Below are 19,795 nucleotides of genomic sequence, written 5' to 3'. Positions count from 1 at the left end.
ACTCAAACTTAACTTCAATGGAAACGCCTACAAGTCGCAATTGTACATTGTCGAAGTTGTAGAAATATCGCAATTATTTTGCGAAAAACTGTAATGGAAACACAGCTTCTAACAGAAATGAGATTAGCAACATTATGAAGGAGAACAGGAATATGAAGTAGGCTACAGTATTAGAAATATATATGAAAAGTATATGGTTATAAAGCAAAATGTGATAAATTATTCCAACTATCTGGCTGAGACCAGACTGAAGTGTCATAACATTGTAACAATTATTAATTAAATCCCTCTCTTAGTATCTCTCTCTATATTTCTCTCAGGCCCTCATCTTTCCTGTTAGCGGCCCACTGCATCAGGCGTGGCATGGCAGCAGTATAGACTATGTACTGAGAGGAATCAGTTAGTCAACTGCTCTTACTGCATGCATTTGCAGGCCATCTCTCTGATCCCACCGCGTCACCGCTCCAGCTGACACCCGGACATGTAACAGCTATCAAGTGTCAAACTTAAAAGGGTAATTTTTAATATAAAATGACACATAGAATCTGTCCGCCGGCTCTGTCAAAGTACTCCCATAATTACTTTGGAAAAAAATCTCACAGCTGGAAGCTTGATAGAAATAGAATAATTCCAGCCAGTCCAGAAGTCGACTTTCCTACTTCAGTTGCCTAAAGAGTGTGGTGTTATTTCCTATTGCTTTAGACAAATCAGTGAGCTAATATACGTGGGGTACGGTGGCGCAGTCAGTAGCGCTGTCGCCTCACAGCTAGAAGGTCCTGAGTTCGATTCTCGCCTGGGACGTTGTGGGCGCTGGAGTTGTGACCCCCCCATATCTTCAGTGCCTACTGCCCAGGTGGGCTATCTCGTCGAAAGGGCCTTTCTGTGTGGAGTTTGCATGTTCTCCCCGTACCCCTCAGGGGGTTCCTCCGTACATAACCCCCCACTAAAAACATGCAGAAGATCGTCATCCGACCAGTGACGACAACATCTGTAGTTGGTCCAATGATGGTCCCCGGGCGCTGGAAAGAAAAAGCGACCACTGCTCCTGGCCTGCCCCCTGGAGGAAAGGACAAGCCTGGATGGGTCAAATGCAGAGGACATATTTCACCGGCCACCGTCAGCATGAGTGTGTGTTGTGGCCACATGCATGTGTTGTAGTGTTCGTGTGACAATAAAGACGGGCTTCCGTTTGAAATTGTGTTGTTTTTTTGTTTTTTTTATCGTGTTTTTAATGAAGACATGAGCACATTTATTTCCATGATGATTTTATACTTTTTTTATTACTATTTTTCCATTTCCCCCTTTCTCTCAAGTACCCCCTGCATAACCTCCACGTACCCCTAGGGGTATGCGTAGCCCAGTTTGGGAACCACTTGTTAGGATGATGTCATCATTCCTACTATGATGTCATAGATCACTGATGATGTCGCAGACGGTGATGACTTAATGTCTTAATCATGTCTCTGATGGCCTTACTGATGATGTCACTACGCAGTGTGATGTTATAGTCGGGACCTATAAGGGTGTGCTCTGCAAGTCCTCAGGAGTCTCTCTGTTGTCTCTCTATGTCTCTCTCTATCTCCCCCCACCCCTCCTATCTGATGGCCTGTCCTGGAGAAAATCAGCTGAAAGGCCTTTTCTGACCGCTTTACCCCGAATAATGACATGAAATTGCTGCTTGTAGAAATTCACTTTTTGTTGTTGATTGCAGACAAACATCTACAGGGGGATCGCTTCATGTCATTTCAGTTCCACAGCGTTTTAATTCAACGCCAATTTAGCAAGGTTAAGGTAAGATGGTGAAATAGTATTGGAAGTTGAATTTCACAACTACCTGTTGAATCGAGAGGCAAAGTGAACGTCACTTCCTGCTCCAGCACTGTACCAGAGATTTTCTTCCGCAATTCGTTCCACTTTGGCTCTCCTCTTGTGCTCCTTGGCAGTGCCCTGCTACCAGCCTGCTACCATCAGTCAGTTGCTTTAAAAGCGTCAGTGGTCTCAGTTTAATGTAGCCTGTCCTACTGTATGTAAAGGATGTGTCATTGGCTCATTTTAACACACATTCCAAATAAAATTGCTCTTCATGATGCATAGAGCAATGGCCTTTGTGCCCTGGCATGTGGCCTTGTGCTCTAGGTCAGTGATTCCCAACCAGGGGTATGTGTACCCCTAGGGATACTTGAGCAGCTTGCAGGGGGTACTTGGAAAGATTGGGATTACAATGTATTTCCAAAATGATAAAAACTGATTGAAAACTGAACCAATTGAAAACTGTCAAAATTGTATTAAAGAGGAGTCATTCAAATTATTTTCATTTAATGAGATGTGTTAGAGAGGCCTACTAAAAGTTTAACAACTAACAACTTTAGGAGAATTATGGACACACATGAGTGAGGGGGTACTATCGGCATGGTAAAACAGCTCAAGGGGTACATAACACAAAAAGGGTTGGGAACCACTGCTCTAGGTTATTGTTTAACCTTTGACCTACTTACCGCTGACCTTTCTCCGATCTACCTTGCGGTGACAGAAGAGAAGTTGATCATGTGGAGGCAGCTTCATGTTTCATGTGGCGAGGCGGTGCGGTGCCACTCTCTCCACCTTACCTTGGCATCCTGGAGGAGGAGGAGTGTGTGTGGGCAGGGTCATGTGGCTGGCAATGGATGCTATTTTCTCCTCGTTCGCTGATTACCAATTACTGCTGTGCGCTGCTGTGCGCTCCAGCGGAGGTTGGGCCCAGCAGCTGGCTCCGTCTTAATGAGAGTGAGGGCCACTGCCACGCATCTGACGTCAATTTTCTAAATACCAGAGCGGATCAGCCACACAGACCGGGGCTGTGTCCCTGTCTCACAATACCAGGCAGCCAGAGGAGGGAATGTGAGAGAAAACGAGGGAATATATAGAGGAGGAGAACGATAAAGGTTGAATAGAAGGAAAAAAAGAAGAATAAGAAAGATATATTTGTTAGCAGCATTACCTATCTCTATCTCTATCTCCACCTCCGCCCTCGTTCCCCCCCCCCCCCCCTCTCATTTGGGAGGAATCAAAGGTTTTTGCTGATTTATAATTAGCTGACCCCTGACACTAATTAGAAATGGTCCGGTCCACTTTGAATTAGACTGAACTGAATAGTTCCTGTAATGCGCGCCGCTCACCAAGCCAATGATCGTGTCACACGGGGGCTCTGCCACCCCATCCAGATCCCATCAAGCCAATCCATCTGAAGAGCAGACCTGGTGGTCATCAGGCTTGAAGGTGAGAACATGCAGGTGCTAACATTTTGATAGGAATACGTAGGACAACCTGCGCTAAGCTATGAGATGTGTAAATATAGCACCCAAATGAAAGTTGAGATGGCATTTGTAGTTGTTTGGCGAAATCAAGCCCTAAATATCTGTGTGATGTTAAATTAAAAGTTTCCAAAGTTCTTTTAAAGGTCCCATATTCAGTTTTCCTGATGTATTATTACTATCACTTAGTAGTAGTAGTAGTAGTAGTATTTAGTAGTAGTAGTAGGAGTAGGAGTAGTAGTTTTTTTGTATTAGTATTTAGTAGTACTAGTAGTCTCAACGCCAGACCCATGAGAGTTCTTACGCTGATACACTACGTTACTGCATGGTGCAGAGCTCTCTCTGGGTCTGGGACACTTTCCCTCAGCCGGCTGGTTATGGGAGGGAACCGTTCACTTGGCCAGTCATATGCCAGTGATGGATTCAGTCCTCCCCAATCAGTAACGACTTTGCGATCAGACGACACGGGAGGCGCAGCCCATTTTTCGAACCGCTCTCTCATCGGTGCTACGACCTGTCATTCAACGTAATATTAGAGTCTGGTGGGGACGGTGAGGAACGGTGAGGAACTCGCTCTAGTAAGTGAGTTCAAATATCTTGGAGTCACCTTGGACTCAACCTTCACCATCCAGAAACACATCAAGAAAGTGACCAACTCAGTCAAATTCAATCTGGCGAACGTCAGACATATCAGAAATTTCCTAATGGACAATGCTGCCCTGTTGTTCCTGCACTCCATGATTTTTTCCCACATTGACTAATGCTTAACGAGCTGGTCGTTGGCATGTAAAACAGCTCTTAAGCCGATTGAATCTCTATTTAAAAAAGCCCTAAAGATCTTCGATAAAAAGCCATTCTTCGCCCATATCTGTAACATCATAAAGAAGCATGATTTCCTTGATTTTGACCATTTTAAAACCTTCAGACAGGCCTGTTTTGTTTTTAAGTGTCTTCATGGTCTTGCCCCACCCCCTCTGGGAGAGTTCTTTAAACGGAGGTCTGTGGAGGGCATGACCACCCAACCCATTCTCACTCCGAGCGCGTAGCATATTGACGCTTTGTCCCGTCCCTTGTGCGTCGCTTGTTACTAACATGGTACCCTTGAGCGACCCATGAAACGACTTGGGCTTTCCAACTAAACTCAATGTAAACCCATGGAAGTCATCTTTAACGCTCATGGCAACTGCTCCCCCATTAGTCAACTGCTCCCCTGCTGAAGATAGCACTAGGCCGGTATTTAAGGCCAAAACGCCCATTCTGGCCTATTCTAGCACTGCGCCACGCCTCTTCGGCGTAAAGCGCATTTCGGGGCCTAAAAACATGATGCTATCTTCCCGAGTTAGGCGCAAAGCGTGTTTTTTTGCGTTAAACGCCAGTTTAGCGCCTAAGGCCAGGGGTAAGATAATGCCCTAAGTCCTCACATTACTGGACCCTAATTAGCTGACAGCACCAGCTCGTCTAATTGGAAATGCGGTAGACCTGCTGAGCAGAGGCGTTCTCCCGTTTGAACTGGCCTAATTGGAAGGATTTAAATTCTTTAGTGAAGAGAGCCAATTAGGAGCAAGGCCAAGTGTTTAGTGGAGTAAATTGAAACTGTGTTGAAATGCAATAACTGAATTTAACCACTCAAAATCAATGTGAACAACTATGCCTTCATAAAAGATCTTCAACATATGCATATAAACGACTCATAATGTGGTCCCTTTAATATTAATATTTACCTTGTCGTAATATCATACTGTGAAATGTGTGTTTGTTATTTCTTTCTTTGTTTGTTTCTTTCTTTGTCTTGAACATCAACATTAAAAGATCACAATAAAACAGTAGATGAAGTAAAGCACACACAAAAATGATAAAAAAAAAAAAAAGATAAATCAAACAATCTCCATCAGAAAAACACAAACAAAACAATGGATGTGTCCGAGAAGCAGCAGGAAGAAGCAAAATGCTTATCATGTCCTACCCTTCATCAACACAGTTATATTAAATCAAATCTTATCAATCAAAAAGAGAGAGAAAATAATCAAACCGAAACATTTCATATTTACATCCTCACAAATGCAGTACCCTTGGAAACAGTTTCATCATTAAATCAGCAACAACAATTCCCATTCCCCTCCTCATTTCTGTACTTCTCCAAAGTTATTTTCTGTATTTTAATTGTGACATCCTATTTGCTTTGCTTGATCTCTTCATCTCCATTCCACAGTTACCCCGGAGACTGAAATACACACATACACATACTTAAGAGTGTTTAGGACACAAGGCTGTTTTAGATTCACTTTCCTTCTTGTGTCGTATCTCTCTATCCTTGAACATTTTTTGAGGCTCGCTTGGAAATAAATAGTTTCTTGCTTTAATTAAACATCATTTGTGCAGTTTTAAAAACAATGGATTGGTATGCTCACGATAGCAAAATGTTTTATTGTCCTTATTACTCCTTTTTGCAAGCAGCTCTTGTAGGTAAGAAAATGGGGAAAGAGGGCTACGGCGTTCTGTCGAGTGTAGGCTTTCTCAGAAGGTGCTCATTGGATCCATAGGGTTGAAGATTCAGTAGAAAGAACAAAGGAAGTCCAAGGCAACTCTTCAAGAATATTTTAAAAAGCCTTTAATAAAATATGGCTTCCACCGACATGTTTCGGCCAAACTGGCCTTTCTCAAGGTGATTTAGCTCATGTAGGTGTTGCACCCAGACTTCCACACAATAGTTTAGATACGGTAATATAAGTGCGCAAATTGGAGTCTGCAATGTTTTATGATTCAGGATGTGCCTAATTTCACCCAAAATTGCAATGCTCCTGGCCATCTTGAGCACAGATACTTGGTTTCCAGCAGAACTTTGTGGTATCCACATTCATTTGGATTGATGTTGAAGGTGTTGATAACTCAAGTTGTATAGATTCCTATACTTTCATTATACTCCCAACTCCACTAATTCCCATAAGGCCAACGGGGGGCCTCAACCCCAGAGACGCCATTACTTTATGCCATGGCATAACGTACCACACAACCTTTATCAAAATGTCAGAAAATAACAGCTTCAGAGGGCGTCTTCATTAAGTAAAAAGGTTGACAGAGAACTTGCAGTCTCCGGCTTGGTAAGCAGAAAGTTACACACGGGGGATCTGCAGCGTCTGCCGCAAATATTTCCCAACGTGCACTGGGGGAAATGATGTGTATTTATTTCAACTTTGATATAAAAAGAACGGCCAGGGGGCTGTTTGGTTAGTTGAAGCAGTGAGTCAGGTAGTGACTCAGGAGGCCTGCTACGTCTGAGGAAGAGTAAACATGGTAGTTTTAGGATGCAGACAGACTGTGGGTCATGATGGAGCACACAGACACTGTACCGTTGGTGCTCATTTAATTCGGCCACTTTGCTGCAGTACTTCTGCAGTAGGCTACTCAGTGAGGGGGGCTTTTGTAAAGAACAAAATATATTAAAAAAAATATTTAAAAAGGAAAAGCCCCCCCCCCCACACACACACACACACACACACACACACACACACACACACACAAGGTACTGCAGCAGCACCTTGGAAACGTGGCAGTGAGACACCCAAATTAAATGAGTAACATCTGTATCTGAGACTGCGGTTTCCTTTTAACCTCCTGAGTCCCCCGGGGTTCCTGCGAGGACATCACATTTTGCCATTTCTATACTTACAATACTTATTTATGCTGAACTCAGAACTCTTGTCCTCACTTGGGGACACCTAAGCTACAATTTTGTTGTAGTAGAAGAAGAAAAATCTACTTCCTGTCAATACAAGATGGCTAGCATATCAACCAAATCCTCCTACCAGCACTCCCGAGACAAACGTGGTCAAGGTAATAAACCTGATCAAATTGTATGGATGAAACTTGTTGATTTATGCTTAGGAGCCTTTGAAATTTGTAAAGACATGCAGGTTTTATTTTTTTTACATTAGTAACAAAGTACAGTGTTGCTAAAGTTGAAGCACAAATCTTTCCGTTTTCTGAGGTGAAGATGTAATGAGAAAACATTATTTGGGGAGATAAGACACTATACTAGTTTACAAGAGTCTAAATAGTTATTGGGTGTGGTATACAATATAAATATAAACAATAAATATCAATTATAAATATAAATGATAAATACTATAAATCATACATATTTCTATGTGTTTTTTGGGTGTTTCCAGGGCATGTTGATCTGACAGCAGCTGAAAATTTGCTGTATCGGATAACAGGGAACCTCTCTGAGCTGGAGGATGTTTTTCTGCAGACATTTTATTTTTGCACAGCCATGATAGGCATTCAAATAAAGAGAAATACTTTATTACAAGTTGGTGACTTTATTGTGTTAACAGAAAGATTGCACCAGTGACCTTATGCGAGGACATCATTTTTAACTATTTTCTACATACTTTTTTGTTTGTTTTATTAGTACTTTGTTTTCCGAAGTAATCCCAAATAGCAAAAATAATTCAAAAAGCTAATGGGGTTGGGACTCGGGAGGTTAAGTAGCGGCCATGTGGAGTTCAAATGACACGGATACACAGAGTGAGAGCGACTGAAAGCAGCTGCTTGTCTGAGGAGAACAGAAGTGCGCCCAACGGTGGTGAAGAGAGGAGCCGAGGCCGAGAAAACGACTGCTGAACGGGAACGAGAGGAGAGCAGGACAGACTGCAGAACGGGAACGAGAGGGGAGCAGGAAAGGGATTAAAAGCGTATCGATTGGCTGCTGCTTCGCTCCTCGCATTATAGGCAGCCATGTTTAATTCAGGCCTGAGATACAGCCAGAGACGGAGGGCCTGACCGGGAAGTTTGTCCCAATCAATGGGCGTCGTGTGCATCGAGCCAAGCCAACAAGACTACCCTGTCCACCCCGCACAACCCAATCTCTCTCCTCCACTGTCTTCCCCCTGACTTCCCTCTGAGTCCACACTCAACTCGCCCATTTCCAATCTCCCAATCCTGTAGTCTCCCCTCCTCCTCGCCACTTCCACTCCTCATTCTTTTCACTCATGTTATATAAGGCCCTTCTGGAGGCCATTGAGAATTGGCGAGAAGAAAAATGTGGATGTTGCTGTCAATGAAGTATGTTGGGAGTGTTCATCTTCCGTATATATGATCTTTGTGCGCAACACCCGACCGTGCACGTGACATAGAGAATGCCAGGATTTGGGGGGAGTTTGTGTTTTGGGCATGGTTTCTGAATGATGACGTGCTCCGCAGTGTCTCTATGAGATGGGTCTTTTCCATAGACATAAATGATATGGACATATCTGTCCCATTAAGTTTCGTTTTCCTGGCGGAGTTCAAACAGTGGGTGTCACCATCTTAATTTTTCATCAGCAGAGTGGGAGGGTTGAGTCCTTCTGCACCTCACGTGAGATGGAAGTTTCCCAGAGCCGCAGCTCCGCCTGCTATTGGTCCGTGATCGACAAGCTGCGTGATCACTGGACAGGTGATCTGTCAATCACCCCCTTTTCTATCATCTATTTTACTCCAAACGGGCGAGTTATATAAAAAATGACCCCCCTACAGTTGTTATGAAAAGGTATTCACCTTATTCACCACGCCCACTTTTTCTCTCTTCCGCGTTCAACGCAAACGTATTTGTTCTTCCGGTTCAGCGCTAGTTGCCTACTGTGGCTAATATTAGCCGCTAGTTAGTTATGTTATATGCCAGTAAAATGCCACTGAATGACCAAATTGACCAAACTTTTAATAATTTCGAGTAACACTGTTTCCATACGGATCACCAGCGTTAGTTTGTTGTTTATAATGTGGCTATATTCATATATATATATATATATCTCGGATGCGTTATTTCGAATCCCACATAGGTTGGCAAAGCGTGTGGGTTTCAAGACGAAACAGTCTCGAGCCACTAACGTCATCTTTAGAGCACAATATTCCTGGAATGCAAGTTTAACTAAACAGTTACATGTCCTCTGCATTCTACATAAAATTAAGATATTACAGGTTGTTTTATTTTGTATGTTACATACTTATTGGCCAAGATATGTTAGTTTATGGGGGAGGAATTCTGCCAGGTAAGGAGGGGAGTGTGGGCGGCCATCTTGCCTGCGGGGTTTTCAGATCGAGTGGAGAGCCGTTTTGCAGGAAATCTGGGGGGTAAGTCCCGCTTTAACACTGCTCCTATTCATTTATACATTGTTTTTATCGGGCTGCACTTGCAATGTTTTGACTTTAGATATTTTCCTTTTTTCCTTTTCTCTCTGAATATTGACATGTCCGCTATGCTGCATACTGACATTAAGACAAATTCCTCGTATGTAATCTTGCATTTTGTGGCAATAAAAGTGATTCTGATTCTGATTATGAATTCCAGCCTTTATTTCTGGTACTTTGGCAAATCATACAGTACCTACACATACAAGCCTTGTACAGGCAAGAATACTCTAAATTCGTTTGTTTTCCACTCCCTTAAACATTTATGATAGTGGATTTGGTCATTTGGAGACCAATAACATTTATTTTATTTTATTTCCCCCCCTCAAACTTAGTTCTACTCGTAGCAGCTAAATCGTACATGCCCCATGGGTGTACATTTCAATGTTTTAATGCTCCGTTTGGGAACTTAGGGCACCAGTAAGCGCCTCATGCCATTAAAGTCGAGCTGAAATCGGATTTGTCAGGGTAGTGATTCCTCATCGTGACGTATTTCCGACTGAAACAGGGTAGAGAGGCGGTTCATGTGGAATAGTTTGATTTGAGCATTGGAAAGTGGGCGTGTCTGGGACTGGAGTTGACTGACAGGACTCTGTGCCCAGGGACTACAGATGCAAATTAGCTTTTAGCTATCTCTGGTGCCATATATTTATGGTGTACTGTCCCTGCTTCAATAAACAATAAAGATAACAGTCCATGTACAGACACAATACATGTATATACAGCCTTGTGGAGTACGTACTCGCTGGCTGGCTCACTGCACCCAGCCCTAGAGCAGAGGACCGCAGGCGGTTGCCTCCCTCGTAGGCGCGAAGCCTCCTCCCCGAGGGAGAGTGCTGGCTGCCCGCCTGGAAGCTGCGACGAGCCGCGGTAAATAACGGTATCCCTGGAATGCAAGTTAACGGGCCTTTGTTATGTCTTTGCATTCTACATTAAATGAAGACATTACCGTTCGTTTTATTTTGTGTGTTAAATACTTATTGGCCAAGTATATTAACATTAACAGGCTGCCATGTTGCCTGTTCAAAATGTTCTCCTAGCCATGAAGATTGATGTAGATATTGTTAGGAATGAACTCAGCATGGTTGCCTTTTGATGTGTGAAAAACCAAAGAAATTGGATTTTTGTGAGGTTTTCTGGCATACGTTGTTAAATAGGTGCACTGTATAACCAGGGAAGTCATCTGAAATAGTTCACATTTTCATTTCAGCTTGACTTCAAACTTAATAAACAAAGACAGAGCGAACAAATAATTCCACACGTTTGGATCATATTACTATTAATAACATCTTTGACACGATTCTGGAAATGACATTCACATCATGCAATACATTCTGGGACTGAGTAATTGAAATAAAATTGGTCGTGTAAATGCCGTGATGCTGCTTGAAATCTGGGTTCCTGTAACGAGAGACGCTTCAGTTGAAATGGAAATATAATGTTGGAGTATTGAACATCTTAGGCTTTTTGGGGGAAGGGTGGGGAGAGAGAGGGGATGACATGCAGCAAAGGACCTCGGGTTGGATTTGAACCTGCGTCGGCCGCGCGAAAGACTGAGTCTCCGTGGTACACGTGCTACCAGGTGAGCCACTAGCCTGGTAAACCAGCCCGTCACGTGAACTCACATTTAATTTGGTTCTGCGTGACGGTCTGGCCCCAACTCTTCACCCAGTCCTTAGCAGGGGCGGGAGCATGGGCGGGCGTAGCTGCCTTGACAGACAACTCCTTCAGCCAATCAGCGTCGGATCCAATCAAACCCAAATCCACTCGGGAGAATGGCAAAAACATATTTTCCGCCGAGAAAATCCGCGGTTGCGGCGATACTCCTGTACTTGTTTAATTGTTGTTATTGAGTCTATTTCTGCAATAACTGCACTTTATGGCTGTTTAAACTAGACAAACGCTGACATTACTCCTCGAGACGATCAGGCAAGGAGGCGGCCATTATTGTTTTGTTAGTGCAGTGCTAGTAGCGTTCCTGATTGGCCAACTTGCGCTGTCAATCACAGTGCAGTCGCTGATTGGCTCTTCCGCTCTGCAGCTTCTGCTAAACCCCCTCCCAGGCTTAAGGGCCAGACCGTCGGGCTGGTTTACCAGGCTAGTGAGCCACCAGGAGGCACGAACATCTTAGGCTTTCTTAGACACAAGTAACGGCGCTGATATCGTGGAAAGATTGTCATATGTTCTGTGGTTGGAAAGTGGTGTTTCACAGTGATCGCTGCAGGGATTAAATGCCAGTTGTTGATGCAGATGGAGACTGCAGATGGAGACCTGCTGTGACAACTGATGCATGGCAGTTACTACATGAAACATTATTAATCTAAATTAAATTGAGTCTTGTGTTCACTGACTCACTCATAGTTTAAAAATGTGTTGCATTAAGAGTCTACATATTTGGTACATATCTGAGGGCAAAATAATTATGCTTAAATTGGTAGCTTTGTGACTGACTCAAATGCTATGCATTTGATGCTCAAATGTAGAAGCCATTGTGTGTGTGTGTGTGTGTGTGCGTGTGTGTGTGTGTGCGTATGCACGTGCGTGCCTGTGTGTGTGTGTGTGTGTGTACGTGCGTGCGTGTGTGTGGTTGTGTGTGGTTGTGTGTGTGTGTGTGTGTGTGTGTGCGTGCGTATGCGTGTGCGTGCCTGTGTGTGTGTGTGTGTGTGTGCTTGCGTGCGTGTGCGTGCGTGCGTGTGTGTGCGTGTGTGCGTGCATATGCGTGTGCGTGCGTGTGAGTGTGGGTGTGTGTGTGTGTGTGTGAGAGTGTGTGTGTGTGTGTGAGAGTGTGTGTGTGGGCGTATGCGCGTGCGTGCCTGTGTGTGTGTGTGTGTGTGTGTGTGTGTGCGTGTGCATATGCGCGTGGGTGCCTGTGCGTGCCTGTGTGTGCGTGCGTGTGTGTGTGAGTGTGGGTGTGGGTGTGATATGCTGCCTATTTGACCTTTATACTGAACAAGGGTTGTCAGATCAAATTGCACAGCATTAGCCCTTTGCAGCACATATCAGTATCAGCGGTCATGGGACTGTTTGGACCACAGAAGTTGGATGGTAGAACGGTCATTTCTGTTCAAATCAACATTCCAGATCCAGGATAGTTGGAGCCAGTGGTGTAGTCTACCTTTTTTCCGAAAGCCCCACGTGATAACCGCCCGTCAATCTCTCTCTCTCTCTCTGCTCAACGCTGTAACACCATTTTATTTTGAAATTCAGTTGACTTTGCCATTTCCCACTGATATTGTCACGTTTTTCTTTCATGGCTTGACAGAAAAAGTCTGCCTTCACGCGCCTAGTCGGCTTGAAAATAGAACTCACGTAAAAATCGACGCAGCTCAGGCGAGGCGTGGGTACACGGAAGGTTCACGTTGAGGCGCCCTGTGTACACAGCCACATTGACTAAAAAGGACGCCTATTTAAAAGCGTGGGTAAAGGCAAGGCTTGGGTGCTGTGTGTGAACGTAGGGTAACACACAGAGCGCACAGGGTGAATTTTATAAATGGAAATTGAAAACGATACGTATCATAGCGCATTTCCCAGTGCGCATATGCAAATCTGAGTCATTTCGCAGTGTGTATACGGCATATACCTGCGTATCACGTAGACTACACTACTGGTTGGAGCGGCGACTATTGAGCACAACTAAAGCAAATATGAGCGCAAGCAGCGGCTATCTGAGTGCGAGGGCAGGGTTTGAGGGAAAGCCTGAAAAAATCTGAAGTTGAAATCAACAATGCTCTCAAAATTGAAAGACTGTACTCTTTTTTTCTTCTTCTTCTATTTATATATAAGGAGCGCAGACAGACGTATGACATCAGAGCGCCGCTCACAGGCAGAGTTTAATAATACGTGCTGCTTCACTCTGCCTGTGAGCGTCGCTCTGACATCATACGTCTGCGCTCCTTCACTTCTAGACATCACAACAGATAGCAGATAAATCGAGAGCCCACAACACTTTTGCCACGCTGTCTCTCCGTGCTGAAGGTGATGGAGTATTTCTCAGCTGCGACAAGCCGAGAAAGCTATTGTGTTGTGTTGATGGATGAACTTTGTCGGTGCAGCGCTGTCTGGCCGCTCGCTGGCTTCAATCAATCCCTTCGTTTAGGTCTCTGCTGAATTGATTATCTGAAAGTGCAAACTGTTTTCTCCCGCACAACATATTTGTTATTAAATCACAAGCATGGTGACGCTTAAGTGCTAGCCTACTTCTGCTTTTGGATGCATTATGTAAATATGTGTGGTGGCCTCCCTCTCTCCCTAATAGGCCTATATAACTGTTCTCCCTAATATAGAACTGTTTGAATGACTGAGATTAAAAAAACACGATTTCAGACGGAAGCCCGTCTTTATTGTCACACGAACACACTACAACACATGCATGCGGCCACAACACACACTCATGCTGACGGTGGCCGGTGAAATGTCCTCTACATTTGACTCATCCAGGCTTGTCCTTTCCTCCAGGGGGCAGGCCAGGAGCAGTGGTCGCTTTTTCTTTCCAGCGCCCGGGGACCATCATTGGACCATCATTGGACCATCATTGGACCAACTTCAGATGTTGTCGTCACTGGTCGGATGACGATCTTCTGCATGTTTTTAGTAGGGGGTTATGTACGGAGGAACCCCCTGGGGGTACGGGGAGAACATGCAAACTCCACACAGAAAGGCCCTTTCGACGAGATAGCCCACCTGGGCAGTAGGCACTGAAGATATGGGGGGGGTCACAACTCCAGCGCCCAGGCGAGAATCAAACTCAGGACCTTCTAGCTGTGAGGCGACAGTGCTACCGACTGCGCCACCGTACCCCTCCATAATATAGTTCTCCCTACTGTTTGAATGACTGAGATAGCTCTATCAGATCCAAAGCCCTTTCAAGGAGAAAGGTATAAATTAATGTTCTTCTGACAATAATTAACATCAAATAAAATGGGACCTTTAACTTTGGTTCTAGTCTGGCTGCATGGAAACAGGCTGCTGGTATAAGCTCTGCCGTTGGTGCCGTCCATTGGCTCCAACCCGCTCTGACTGACCGGCTGCAACCATAATGGATTTCCTTTCCACTCCCTCCGTGTCGAATCTGTCGATCTCAAATGCCTCTGCGCTGCTGTGAAACAACATTAACTCATTGAGTGCCAGCCACTTTTGGAGAATGGACGCTCCCAGTGCCAGAGTTTCAGAGCTTTTTTCAGTGATTTCTCGAGGCCCACAGAATATTGTGTGATATTACTATGTAAACACCGAACACGCAAAAAGAACGATGAGACTCTCTTCTATCATCAGCAAAAACAGGTTTATTGATATCATTTTCCGTTCTTTAGTTATCAGCCGGAGAAGATAGCTTGATTTAACCAAAAACAGACGTTTTTTTCTAGAAGCTGAGATAATGAGCCTTTTGTGAAATTAAACATTTCAAGCACATCACTGACTCTGAAGCTAATTTTCTGATGTAGTCACACCTCAAAAATAATTTCCTTCAATAAAACAGTGAAGGCCAGGGAATTTTGTTTGGCAGAATAATATTTTTTAGCTGCAACCAGCAGCGCTGCCCCCTTGCGTGCGCTGCTGGTTGCAGCTTCTTGCTGGTCTTGATTTGCTGCTGGTGGGCATCGGATATTCTGGCTTGCGTTTGCCAATCCTCTCCTGCTGTCTGGGTCTGTCTGGGTCAGTGTTGTGTGCTGCTCTGCGTGCCCCCCCCCCCCCCCCCCTCAACTGCAAACCCCTCCTCCAGTCCGTGGGAGTGTCTCTGGTGGCTTTCTACTGCGTTTGCTGTGCACAGTGAAGGGTGCGCTACATCCAGCTTTTTTACAGCGTTCCGCGTGTGTTTGTCACCGGCTCCCATGCTTCCAGTTGAGAATAATAACAACTCCATGGCTGATCATGCGGATGGGCTGTCGCAGCGGACATGGAGGGGCTCAATTGTGGCAGCAGATTGGTTGCTGCAGGCACAGCTAACGTTATGCTTCATGCATATCGATGCATACGGATGCGATGCGATTTCCGTTTCCCCAACGACTTCTTCTCTGTTTTTCTCTGCCTTTCTGTAATCTGGAGAGCACTGTCGCCACCTAAGGGTTCTGTAAAATAGGTTATAGACCTCCAATAGCTACAATATTTGTACAGGAGATGTATCGGGTATTGATCCACGTCCCACCGTCAAAAAACACAATTGACGACAATCGTCGTCTTTGGCACTCTACGTTACTAATTGAATTGACGACGATTATCGTCATTGGCACTCAATGAGTTAACAATGCTAGCTCTTTGCTACATGCTGAAAACGATCGGATACCCCGTTGTAGGGAGAGAGTCTGGCAAGCAAGACTAGGTTAAACCAAACAGAGGATTTTTTCCCCTGCAAGTCCACAGTGGAGATCTACGCTGCCAGACTCTCTCCCGGAAGGGAGGGAAGCAGGGGCGTAGGCAGAAATTCAATTATGGGTGGGCCTGGATAAAATTGGGTGGGCCTGGATAAAATTGGTGGGGCAATAATTCCTAGATGTCATGAAGTCATCATGCATTAGACTCTGGAGATGATGTGCCCTGCGTTTTTAAGCTACAAAAGCATTAGCTAGCAAGGCAGCAGCAAGTTTGCCTCTAGAAAACAATTTTTTTTTTTTTTTTTTTTTGGGTGGGCCAGGGCCAGAAGTGGGTGGGCCTGTGCCTACCCACCCAGGCCCACCCGTAGAAACGCCCCTGGAGGGAAGTCTGGCAAGCGGGACTACCTTGGTTCAGGTGTGTCTTGCCTTCCCAATGTGGGATTTAGACGGCAGCATTTTGAAATCAAAATCTTGCCTTACTGCATCTTTAAACATTCTGTATGTTATGTATTTTGTCAGATATAATTCCCCTCTTGAGACGTCCATCACTGGAGACAGAGTGTCTTTATCATCTGGAAGTCTTTGATGCTGAAGTCTGTCATTCTGTTTCAGACAATGTGCTCTGGCACAGTGCAGCATTTTGCATCCACTTGTTTTCCATTTCCCCGTAGCCTATATATACTCATAGTCATATTAGGTTCCATCTCAAATGGATTTTTCAATATTTTACAATATCCTCCAGTCAAATCAAGCACACCCACTGGGAATTCAATTGGGTAACTGAAAATCAAGAGTGGGAAGAAAGATCCTTCTTCAGAGAGAAAAAGTGAATAAATTCAGAGCCAGCAAGGAGTGAGAGGATTAACACAACCCACCTGCATTCGGAGACAAACACGACACGATTTCAGACGGAAGCCCGTCTTTATTGTCACACGAACACTACAACACATGCATGCGGCCACAACACACACTCATGCTGACGGTGGCCGGTGAAATATGTCCTCTGCATTTGACCCATCCAGGCTTGTCCTTTCCTCCAGGGGTCAGGCCAGGAGCAGTGGTCGCTATTTCTTTCCAGCGCCCGGGGACCATCATTGGACCATCATTGGACCAACTTCAGATGTTGTCGTCACTGGTCGGATGACGATCTTCTGCATGTTTTTAGTGGGGGGTTATGTACGGAGGAACCCCCTGGGGGGTACGGGGAGAACATGCAAACTCCACACAGAAAGTAGGCACTACCTGGGCAGTAGGCACTGAAGATATGGGGGGGTCACAACTCCAGCGCCCACAGCGTCCCAGGCGAGAATCGAACCCAGGACCTTCTAGCTGTGAGCTGTGGCGTGACATGTAATGTGCACGCCACGTACGCACGCGCATGCACACGCACACACACACACACACACACACACACACACACACACACACACACACACACACACACACACACACACACACACACACGCACACGCACACGCACGTACGCACACACACACACACACACACACACACACACACTAGGCTGTCCTCAAGGAAAACAACGTTGGTTGATTTTCAAGGGGGTTAAAGCTGCACTCAGCCATGTTTTTGTGTTAAAATAAGTGTTAAATGGCTCTATATTCTGACAGCAATCACTGAAATAGAGTGTTTGTGTTTGTGTGTTTGTGTGATGATGTTTGTGATTGTGTACACACACACAAGGCAGAGCAGTGCTCTCTACACACACACAGAGCAGTGCTCTCGTGGTCGCTCGGTGCTCTGGCTCGTCTGCTGGGCTGCAGCGTTCAGGGAGGTGAGTTATGAAGATGTATGTGACGGCAGCTCCGCGGTGGGAGACGGTCTTCACAGAGGAACTCACTTTGCAACGTGAATAATTATAGGACTTGGAGGCTCCAGGGACGAGCTGTGTGTGTGTGTGTGTGTGTGTGTGTGTGTGTGTGTGTGTGTCTGTGTGTGTGCGTGTGTGTGTGTGTGTGTGTGTGTGTGGGTGAGTGTGAGAGTGTGTGGGGTGTGTGGGTGTGCATGTGAGTGGGTGTGTGTGTGTGTGTGTGTGTGTGTGTGTGGGTGTGCATGTGAGTGTGAGAGTGTGGGGTGTGTGGGGTGTGTGGGTGTGCGTGTGGGTGTGCGTGTGAGTGTGTGGGTGTGCGTGAGAGTGTGTGGGTGTGAGTGTGTGGGTGTGGGATGAGCTGGGACAGCAGCATGGAAGCTAGCGCATTAGCATCCTGGGAACTAGCGCATTAGCAGGCTGTTCAGCAGCCTTCTGACAAAAACAAATGGCCCCCTGCACGCCCCCCGCAGGAAAGAGCGGGAGGCTTTTTTATTGTTTCTGTTGGCAGCTGGGAGTGCTCCGCCATTAAAATGTCGGCATTGTATATTTTTTAGAATCCAAAGAAATAACATCATGGACATTTCTGAACAAAAACCTGTAACATTCTTACATTTCTAGATATGTGAATAATTACCGGTATACGCGGCAACCTCTATAACGTAATGACAGTCTGAGGTTTAAGTAGGTCAAAGCTGTGGTAGCAGGGTCGTTTCTAGGGTCTGAAGACATTGGGGGCTTAGCCCAGGAAAGTGCCCGAGCAAATTTCAGGCCAAAAACTCAGGCCAAAATGATGCCTACAAACACAACCCGAACTATACACTACACACAAACCCATCTAAATTATAAGGGACCTGTTGGGAAAAAAATACTTTTATTAAAGCTTCACCAATTTGTTAGATTCACTCATTCATTTACTTATGATGATCAGTTAATGCAGATATGACAAGGGAAATATTGGTATAGTAATATTCACAACTTTTGGAATGGAAGACTAGCTGGATCCGCTTGGTGAGAGAAGCATACCCGCTCCCATTCATCACGGTTTCTTCACTGCCCTGTTCTGGTGTCTGTCTTGGCTCACTGAAATTACATAAAATAAGAAAGGCAGATATACATTTAGTTATGATGATCAGTTAGTGCACTTGCTCTGTTCAAACAAACTAGGTTAGACTACATGTTACAAGTCCCAAGCGGTTGGGATCTCATAGACAGATAATAGTTGTGGTTGGTCCTGTATTTAACAGGGAAAGATGGGAAAACCCGAGACAAAGAGGTAAGTGTTGTCTTTTTACTTTGCATGAAAATAATAATAATAAAAGTAATTCCGTTACAAAAACACATTGGTTTCCATAGTGCATCTGTTTTACCACATGACTATATCTCAAATATAGCTGCTTTACTTTATAGCAGTAAACTATAGTATAACACAATCAATGTTACTGTTTCTTTCATGGTAATTACCCTGAATGTGCTTAAGTAACAGTAGACATCTTTACAAATAAGTCGGTAATGAATTCAAAATAAACTGTATGGCACCCATGACTAAAGCTAACCTTCTTCACACATAGCAAGCAACACTGCAACAGGCATATATATCAGTGGCTATTCTAAACATAGGCTACCATTTAACACATTACCTCCTTGGCTCGCTGCCCTCAGAGTGCACACAATTGATGCATTTTCCTTTAAAATGTAAAATGCATCGACTGTTGTGCAGCAGTCTCTGACGCAGGGGACAACTGTTGCCAAGAAACTCATCCTGGAGGAATGTAAATCCCCCTCTTCACCTTCTTTTCAAATGTGGTTGACAGACATGACCTCTGTTATAGGCTACGGATGGAGAGACTTAGGTTCCTGTGGACCTGGGACCCGTTCCTGGGACCCGTTCCTGGCCTACCTTGATGAGGTTAGGGGGGACAGGTGACTCACCTGGCTGGCTGCTCGTGGAGCCCTTGCGTGGGACACCTTGCACAATATCTCAGAAGTACATAAGCACCTTAAGCGGTTTGTAGCACCACGCTGTAATATTGAATGAACAGCAGGGGCGGACTGGGATCCTAATTCAGGCCGGGCATTAGATACCAAGCAGGCCAGGCCGATACGGGCCGACGCGCGTGCCGGCGAAAAATTTGGGCCGTCTGAAGCTCAATTTGGGCCGTTTGAAGCCCAATTTGGGCCGTTTGAAGCCAGATTTGGGCCGTTTG

General features: G+C 45.0%; 1 pseudogene across 1 annotated transcript in view; it reads left to right on the top strand.

Annotated features, from left to right (window-relative positions):
* Positions 1-3,162: 3,162 nt before the first annotated feature.
* Positions 3,163-19,795, top strand: part of LOC310798895 (activating signal cointegrator 1 complex subunit 3 pseudogene) — a 48,994-nt pseudogene continuing 32,361 nt past the window's right edge. The window contains exon 1 of the transcript in view: positions 3,163-3,255. The product of the transcript in view is annotated as an activating signal cointegrator 1 complex subunit 3 pseudogene (transcript). The remainder of the gene's footprint in view (positions 3,256-19,795) is intronic.

Source organism: Poromitra crassiceps (assembly GCF_964638095.1).
Source record: "Poromitra crassiceps genome assembly, chromosome: 26".
In the NCBI taxonomy this organism is placed as follows: domain Eukaryota; kingdom Metazoa; phylum Chordata; class Actinopteri; order Beryciformes; family Melamphaidae; genus Poromitra; species Poromitra crassiceps.
Note: the sequence above shows the minus strand (reverse complement) of the source record. Positions and strands in the feature narration are given on the sequence as shown.